The 10,000-nt window shown below is 32.6% G+C and overlaps 1 protein-coding gene across 1 annotated transcript in view; it reads left to right on the top strand.

The window, feature by feature from the left end:
* Window positions 1-10,000, top strand: part of LOC137630197 (leucine-rich repeats and immunoglobulin-like domains protein 1) — a 534,354-nt gene that overhangs the window by 94,104 nt on the left and 430,250 nt on the right. The gene's annotated exons all lie outside the window — the stretch shown is intronic.

Raw genomic sequence — 10,000 nt, 5'->3', positions numbered from 1 at the left:
CATTCTTTTTATTCTTTCCATGACTAGATTGGGAATATTTTCTATTGATGAAGACTTCAAACCATTGCATGAAAATGGGCTTTCATGAACGCAAAGGAAAATTGTTGCCTTAAGATAGCTATCTATCGTGCAAAATATAATTGCATCATGAGGTATTGATGTTATTAATCATAACACTCAATTTAAGAGTCTGGAAGATTGTGTATTGAGCGATTTTTTAATTATTCTAAAAGGTTTTTATTTAGAGCAAACATCTAAGATGGAAAACATTGTTGTTTTATCATCATTATTAATATCATTATTCTTATCATTTATAAATACAATAGGCTTTCGAGGGATCGAACGTTCCAAATCGCCACCTGTATCACTGCAAATAAAACGATCCAAGCAAATATATTATCGTCGTGATATTTTTGTCATCAATGTACTTACAGTTGCACAATAAGTTATCTAATTGACGAAATTTTCATGTAAAAGAAAAGCATTTAATACAAAAATATAGCCGAAACATGACTTTGATTTTCGTAGGAACTAGAAAAAATAATATTGGTCTTGACCTGCTGGAATTTTCCCATAATAATAATAATAATAATAATAATAATAATAATAATAATAATAATAATAATAATAAATGATGCATGGTTAACAATCAGTATCTTAAAGAAGTAAGATTGTTTCTTGTCTAGAGTGACAGATTTAGTACTTCCCAAGAATAATAAATATTAGTAAAGTACAAATTTCATCCATCAGAGTAACATTCGTACTTCAGAGATATGGAACCCAGAGGAGCAGGAGTTAGAACAACTAAAAAAACTGAATTAAAAAAAATAGTCTAATTTATAGCTTTCCATCATCATCTAAGAATTGCCCGATGTACAGCAGTGGGCATATAAAGCGCGATTATTATTATAATTATTACTAGCTAAGCTATAACCCTATTTGCAGAATCAGGATGCTATAAGCCCAAGGCCTCCAACAGAGAAAATAGCCGAATGAGGAAAGGGAATAAGGAAACAAACAGAATAGTGTGCCTGAGTGTGCTCTCAAGTAAGAGAAATCTAATACAAGTTAGTGGAAGACCATGATACAGAGGCTACGGCACTACCAATGACTAGAGAACAGTGGTTTAATTTTGGAGTAGGCTATCCTTTTCCTAGAAGAGATGCTTACCCTAGCCAAAGTCTATTCTTGGAAATAGACAATGAAAAATTACAATACAGTAGTTAACCCCTTGAGTGAAGAAGAATATTTGTATGAAAATACCCAGAGACAAATTTTATCAAACTGTGTGTTAAAGCATATTACCTTACTGATAATCAGAGTGATAAAGGTTCATCTTAATGAAGGAAAGGTTTCAAAGGATTGGGTACTTCAATTAACCTCTTTTTTTTTTTCTTTTTTTTCTTGGATCAGTTTTAATTGAAGAGGTAAGGTAAATTACAGACAATCTGATAAGACAATAAGTGTACCTAAGTGGATAGAGACTAGAGGGTAGAAGTAAAAACTATTTTTCATCACGTAATAATTTGAAGAAAATAGTTAAATTATGTACACAGGAGAGGGGTTTATTTGGAGTAAAAATTATATGTTTAATGTTGTCAAGAATTAAGTGATGAGAGAAGATAAGTAGTAGCTTATGTTTGTATGTGATGAAATGTAAATTAATAACCATGAGATAAAGATTCAACATTTGAGTGAATTGAAAATTGCATGAAAGACGATAAAGTCGAAATTGAACGTTAATTTGCAATGATTTAGGTTAGGAAGGAAAATGAAAGATACAAGATGTTAGAATGAATGGCAAATGAATAACAGTGGATTTGCTACAATAATTGAAAAGAAATGTAATATTCCTACGAGATAAGAGAACTGAAGCACAATATAACACTAAGAGCTCTGATAAAGATATGGAGGAGAAACGCATCAATAGAAGTAAAACCGATATGTTTAAGGTGATTATTGAACTTAAAAACCATTTATTGAAGAGAGGATTATCAGTTGAAAGATAACGATGGATGAAATCTGTAGAAGCTTATTTGTGTATTCTTGTAAGGTATCAAGGATGAAAAAACGAGCAGAGTAGTAAGGTATCAAGGACGAAAAAACGAGCAGAGTAGTAAGGTATCAAGGACGAAAAAACGAGCAGAGTAGTAAGGTATCAAGGATGAAAAAACGAGCAGAGTAGTAAGGTATCAAGAACGAAAAAATGAGCAAAATAGTAAGGTATCAAGGACGGAAAAACGAGCAGAGTAGTAAGTCTAACATCAGTGAAAAGACAAATCATATAATTTCGAGATGGTAAGGTCCTGTGGAAAGAATTTCAAGTTGATGATAAACGCGTCTAATTCGAAACTAATAGAGGGATGATGAAGAGGGAGATATATAAGAGTTTTGGTGAAAAAATGTGACAGATCTCAATTTGGAAGGAATATCTTTAATATAAATATCTGGAGGAAGACGTTAGCGGTTCAGTGATTGTATGTATGCCCTGTATGTGACTAATTGGATGGGGGCTGAAGTGCTGATGATGAGCCGTTACTGAGGGTATACTTTGTGAAGCAGTTGAAGAATTAACGCAACAACAACTCGATAATGGCATTTATCTTGTCTTTCTTTTATAGTCAATACTTAATAGGGAAAACATTAATGATATGTATGAATATATATAAATATATATATATATATATATATATATATATATATATATATATATATATATATATATATATAAATCTACATACATATATATATATATATATATATATATATATATATATATATATATATATATATTACTTCAAATAAAACAAATATTGTATATATATATATATATATATATATATATATATATATATATATATATTTCTTTAAACAAAAACAAATAATATATATATATATATATATATATATATATATATATTTATATAAATTCATGTATATTCAAAAACAGAAAGAAGAGAATATGAAATCTTGATCATGAATTTAATAAAGAAATCTGACTTTAAAAAAAAAGAAACTATAAAAAGCCCTGATATTTAGGAGTTCTTGGGTCTGCCATCTCTCATTCCGTACGAAACACACTCGTAATTCGCTCGAACTTTGAAGGAGGATGAGAAAATTCCCCCCCCCCCCAACTCCCACACAAAAAAAAAAAAAAAAAAAAAAAAAAAAAAAACTTACCAAAAGGTTCTTTCTCCTGAAGGTACGAGTCTGCGCCCACCTGAAATATTGATGTTTTAATGAATGGGGAGAAGAGGCGATTATACAGTTATCCTTCATTTGCATACGGTATTTTTAGAAGCTGGCTGGATCTTTATAATTACAATAAGATGAGCCCAGTTTTCTATGCCATCCTTTTTCGTTCATGGGAGAGCGAATAAATCTAATGGTTTTCAAATTGGTTAAACGTATTTCTATGAGTTATGTAATCTCAGGTCTCGGAATAAACAGGCTATTTTATTTGTCAACTTTTACAATTTTGGACGATTGTAAAATCTCACTGGAAACCTTTAAAATCATAATGAAAATAAAATTTAAATTTTTTTTTCGGATAATAATTTTCTGACTACAGAAGGAAAATTAAGACTCGATCTTCGTGTATACTAGAGTAACAATTATAAAATCCCACTGCAGACTTAGTTTAAGAATAGCTTCATAACAGTTTCAACTTCTAAGTTTTAACATATCACTTAAAAAGCCTAATCCATATTTAAATTTTTGTAAGTGAAAAAATGTCAATGTGGATTGAATCAAAGAAGAGTTTTATAACCTATGCTGAAATATTAAGACACCTCTAAACTTTTGAATTTCACTGCTATAGTACAAAATGTCAATTCAGGTTTGTAATATAAACTTTTGAATTTCACTGCTATGGTATAAAATGTCAATTTAGGTTTGTGATATCATAACTTTCTGACAGCTGTAGATGTATAAATAAAGAATATATTGTCAATAATAATAATATTAATAATAATAATAATAATAATAATAATAATAATAATAATAATGAAGTGATTACCGTGAAAACATGACACAGCTCACAAGGCAAAAAGTCTTGTACAATTTCCATCTTTCATCGAAAACTCGTTTGTAATGTGAATGAGTCATATCTTTTAAAAGAATAAGCAAAACAGAAAGAAACATCAGCCTGGAGAGGGGGTAAAACAAGCCCATTCGTTAATAAATCACGAAATATTCTTGTGTTCTTACGAGTTGTTTTGTGGAAAAGGTGTTCTTACCTCCGCCAACGAAGTTGGAAGGAGGTTATGTTTTACCCACTGTTTTTGTTTGTTTGTTTGTGTGTGTTTGGTGAACGGCTTCCTGGCCAATATTTTAATCGTAAAGTAATGAAACGTGCAGGAATTAACTGTAATGTAAAAAGCTGGCAATTATTAAATTTTGGAAGGTCAAGGTCAAAGGTCAAGGTCACGGTCAAACAAAATGTCTAATTCACGTCATGTAATCATCCATAAGTTTGGACATCGTTGTCACAGAGACTTCAAACTCGGTTCATATTTGACTGTATGAAAATCCACGCCAATTAATACGTATTAAAGTCAAAGATCAAGGTCAGGGTCAAGCAGAAGGTTGAGAAATAAGCTGCCGCGGCTGATGTCTGTGATCTACTGATAGGCTTTCCCACTTCTCAAAACCATCTCCAACTCACTTCTCTCTCCTCCTTAGTAACTCTTCCTCCCGCTTCTCATGCACCTCCTCTCTTACCCACCACCCCTCAATTCCCTCTTCTCAAACCTCCTTCCTCTCACCTTTTATAAACTATCTATTATCCCCCATCTTATAGCCTCTTTCTCCTTACTTCTCATTCACTTCCTCCCTTCTCTCACTTACACACTATCCACCTTCTCATCCTAATCTTGACTCTCACCCATCCCCTGTCTTACCTCACATTCCTACTAAACTCCCTTTGTAACCCCATTTCCCTCACCGCTAACACCTCTCTCTAATCGCCCCCCCCCACCCTTCCCGTCCACCTCTCTCTCTCTCTCTCTCTCTCTCTCTCTCTCTCTCTCTCTCTCCTCATGAACCTAAAGGAAAAGAAGAAATTCGGAATCATAAGAACCACTTCCTTTTTGGGAATAGCTCCCTCGTGAAAAAATACAGACGATGTCACTGTTATGTATAACGTTAACGGTTATGTAGAATGTTGTTATTACCAATAAATAAAGGCTAAAAAAGACGTATTATACACAAAAAATGAGTCGAGTTTACAAACAACAACAATGCATGAAATAATCCACTGTAAACATGACTTATATTGGCAAAAATAACTCCCAAAATGTCAAAAGAACTTGCTAACAAAAGAAAAATTCCTTGGCAGAATATAAATCCATTTTATGGAATCTTCAACTTCACAATTCACGAGATTATCTTCGGGTAACCAGTGGTTATAACGGCTTCAGTTCTCACATTACTGGATCCTTTTAGCTTACGAATGTCTTCGTAAACCGATACGTTTCTAGTAAAATTAAGAGCCGAGAATCTCCGTTATCGGAAGCTCATGGGAAGGAGTTGAAAGAATGATTTTTCGTCGTCAAAAATGGAGTAAAATTATTGTGGCCGACAATTTACCAATCTTAGTTCGTACATCAATGATGAATAAGATACTCTCTCTCTCTCTCTCTCTCTCTCTCTCTCTCTCCTCTCTCTCTCTCTCTCTCTCTCCTCTCTCTCTCTCTCTCTCTCTCTCTCCAATATTTTTCATGAGTAAATTTATTGTGGCCGACCATTTACCAGTCTTAGTCCGCACATCATTAATGAATAAAACATTCTCTCTCTCTCTCTCTCTCTCTCTCTCTCTCTCTCTCTCTCTCTCTCTCTCTCTCTCTCTCTCTCTCTCCTCTCTCTCTCTCTCTCTCTCTTTCCAATATTTTTCATGAGTAAAATTATTGTGACCGACAACTTATCAGTCTTAGTCTACATATTATTGATGAATAAAACTCTCTCTCTCTCTCTCTCTCTCTCTCTCTCTCTCTCTCTCTCTCTCTCTCTCTCCAATATTTTTATGAGTAAAATTATTGTGGCCGACAATTTACCATTCTTAGTCCGCACATCATTGATGAACAAAATACTCTCTCTCTCTCTCTCTCTCTCTCTCTCTCTCTCTCTCTCTCTCTCTCTCTCTCTCTCTCTCTCTCTCCAATATCTTTCATGCATAATATTTTTCTAACATCCACATCAGAAATCGTATCTAAGTAAATGCACAAAATAAATAATTAATTTCGCCAAAGATTGTAAAGCCTCCAGAATGTGCAAACCATGAAGCTATATATAATCTCTGTAACTTCAGGATATGTTCCTCACAACCTTCTAAAACATATCATTACAATGCAAAATAAGGCATGATTATGTATAACTAACGTGAATTATTGCAAATAACATTTCATTATTTTTTCATTCATATTTTCTTAATATCCACACTTTGAAGAATATCTAACGTAAAAAAAAAGGCCGTAAATGTACAAAATTAACGAGAAATGTCGGAAATGTGCAAATTATGAAGATATATATGACGAATGATTGCAAAATCATATCCAGCATGGATTTTGGAGTAAGGCAATTGAAAGAATCTGAAATTGACTAATAACCCCAACAAATACATTATTTAAATCTCTGAAACACCTTAATTACATTTATGTTTTCTACATCTAAAATATTTTCTCCTTTTGAAATGGAAAGACGAATATAGACCAGAACACTTAAGCCTTTACGATCAAACACTTTCCGTATTAAGGCCTGTGAATTATTAAATGACTATTAAGACAAGCAGTGAGGATTTCCTGCTAACTTTTCTATACTGCCTTACTGGGTAAGAGCTCTCCATTTTGTTTCAATAGTTACCAAGCTTACCAATAATGCAGTCTTCAAAAATAGCCCTTCAGAGTATTACTTGCCAGAAATGTCACTTGCATTTTTGGATTCCGTTCATAAGAAGATTTAATTTAATCCTTAGGAATAAATACATATTAATTCTAGCCGCCCTGAGTCATGGAAGATCCGCTTCCATTTTGGTTGTGAACATATTCGTTATATTTCTTTGTTCTAAAGTCATGAGAATTAGAAAATGAATGACAAAAGAACTTATGGAATCATTGCAGAAGGATTTTGAGCAGTGAAATAGAGGATCCGTTTTTATCTGGTTTTAACTGGTTTTGCTTACAAATCTCAAAAGGATATATGCAATATAATCTCTTTTCCTTGTGACTAACAAATGAAACCAACATACCGTTTCATTTTCTATTGAACGAATATCTCAACTTTACGTTTTTCATTCTATTTCCTTTCTTCTAAACGCACACGAACGAACGTGGTCGCAAACAGGGGAATAATTAGTGATGCGAAAAGAGAATTCAGGAGGATAATTAGTGGCGGAAAAAGAGGGACTATTTCGCGAGAAAATTCAAGCTCCCCGGATGAGGCCAGCCACGGTGGACCGTACTCAGTGGCTTGTATTTCAGGCAGAAAATTTCCCAGTTATCCCTGAGGTAAAGTAAAGGCTATCATCAAAATCCCCTTATTTACGTTGCGCTGTAAAGAAAACGACTGACAATTTTTAGACAAAATGAAAGACCCCGGATTTAAGGAACCCTGCTTTCTCTGGTATCTAAAAGATTACATGAAGATTACGCTTTTTGTGTGCGTATTAACGAACGCATATAGCCACATATGCATGGATATAAACCCACGCTAAAGAATTTATATATCATATTTAATACAATTTCAAAAAATATATTTTTTCTTCAACTTAAGCTGTTCCTCCTGAACAGGGGATGGCTCCAGAGAAGAACAACATAAGTCACTGCAACAATCATCCTTTAACTGCAAAATCATGGATAAAATTATGTGCAATAATATTTCAAAATCATTAATCACTTAATACATTCACAGATAGCTCATTATAGTACCACTCATAAGCTCTTAGGATATAAGGTCGTCTTGCACGCCATCTATGCAACCCTTTCGAATCCTTCCTCTACTGCTATCTGCTTTCCTTTCTTAATTATATACATTTTTCTTTAACCGATAGTCCCTATTCTTTCCACATTACCGAACCACATCAATGACAATATATATATATTTATATTTATATATATATATATATATATATATATATATATATATATATTTATATATATACATATATATTATATATATCTATGTGTGTATATATATTACATATATACAGATATTGTGTATATATATTACATATATACAGATATTGTGTATATATATTACATATATACAGATATATATATCTATATATATATATATATATATATATATATATATATATATATAAATATATATATATAAATATATATATTTATATATATATATATATATATATATATATATACATATATATATACAGAGAGAGAGAGAGAGAGAGAGAGAGAGAGAGAGAGAGAGAGAGAGAGAGAGAGAGTCCTTAAAATTTCAGTTGTTAGCCACATGCCCTTTTCTTAACCCTAGCACAAGTTTGTATTCAATCATACGTGGGTGGGCTTATGGGCGATAGTCAGAGATTTCTGTAGGTAGGCCTGACAATCCCATTAACAGTTTTAGACTTTTGGGCGACAACTCATAATCTAATGCCTCTCCGCATATTTAATCTAACATCTATTCTGTTTTAGTAGATGGTTGGTGTTGGAGGGCTAAAGCCTTCTGATTTACAGCAGATTATTGTTGATAAGATTTTTTTTAATTGTTTGATTAATGCCATTCTTTTGACTATAGCTAACTGGTAAATATTCAAGATTAGATAAGCCAGTATCAAACTACGAGCACTGAAGCTCCTGTTCTCTGTTGGTTTACCCGTCTACCTACACGGATCGGGTCCATCTTCAGAGAAGGAAAAATCCAACAGATTAGGCACTGCTTATGTAGGGACAACCCCTTCGCAGAGAGCTTCCACAGAATTGCCCGTCCCATACACCTACACAGAAGGCTCAGCCGCAGCACGTCGAACAACAATAAACAATAGTTTCCTTTTCATAACTACAATCTATTCAATGCTTTCATTCTTCTTGTTATCCGCCCTCCAAAAATTTCCAAATTGTAAATACTTTTTACCAACATAGCAGCCTCAATTAATCCCGTAGGCCAAATTATTTTAATACACAATGATTCATCTGATCATCTAATCTTTATAACTCTTTTATATATGTATCATTCCTTTTCTTTAATTCCTTTTATATACAGCAGGCAATGCAAACAAACTGAATAATCCGAAAACCTCCAATTCTCACATTCCTTTCAACATTCATACTACGGTTTCACGAAGAAAGGTTAACCCCCAATCCCAAAACACACTCTCACCTTCCTTTTCATAAATGCTCTATCAACCTTTATTACACACTCTGCTACTTGTCTTAAATTGAATACTCTGACTCACGTATTCATTAATCCTTCAATCATACATTATTTTCACTCCAAATATCTTGTTAATTTACCGCTTTCATTCTATACAGATTTAGAACAGATTTTGAATTGTCTGAATGTGAGGTGGATAAGTATGAAATAATTATTTAGTCAACTCTCTTACGAAACCAAAGTTTGGATACTGAATCGGTAGAACTTCAAAAGTTCAAACTTGCAGTGAATGTTTTTATGTAACAGGTTGATATAAGTCACTTTTTATTGTTTATATGTGAAAAAAATCTATTTTAGTGTTGTTACTATTCTTAAAATGTTTCATTTCAATGTTTCATTATATCTCTTGTAGTTAATATATTTCCTTATTTCCTTTCCTCACTTGAATATTTTTCTTAGTTGGAGCCCTTGAGCTTAGAGCTTTCTGCTTTTCCAACTACCGTTGAAGTTTAGCTAGTAGTAGTAGTATTAATAATAATAATAATAATAATAATAATAATAATAATAATAATAATAATAATAATAACAAAGATACTGGATCAGCATATCTCCTGTCTACACATTCTAAAGTGTTTTTATTCTTTACTAAAAACTTTCACTAAATTTTAAC

Source organism: Palaemon carinicauda, chromosome 38, assembly GCF_036898095.1.
Source record: "Palaemon carinicauda isolate YSFRI2023 chromosome 38, ASM3689809v2, whole genome shotgun sequence".
Taxonomy (NCBI): Eukaryota; Metazoa; Arthropoda; class Malacostraca; order Decapoda; family Palaemonidae; genus Palaemon; species Palaemon carinicauda.
This window is presented reverse-complemented; position numbering and strand designations above follow the sequence as displayed.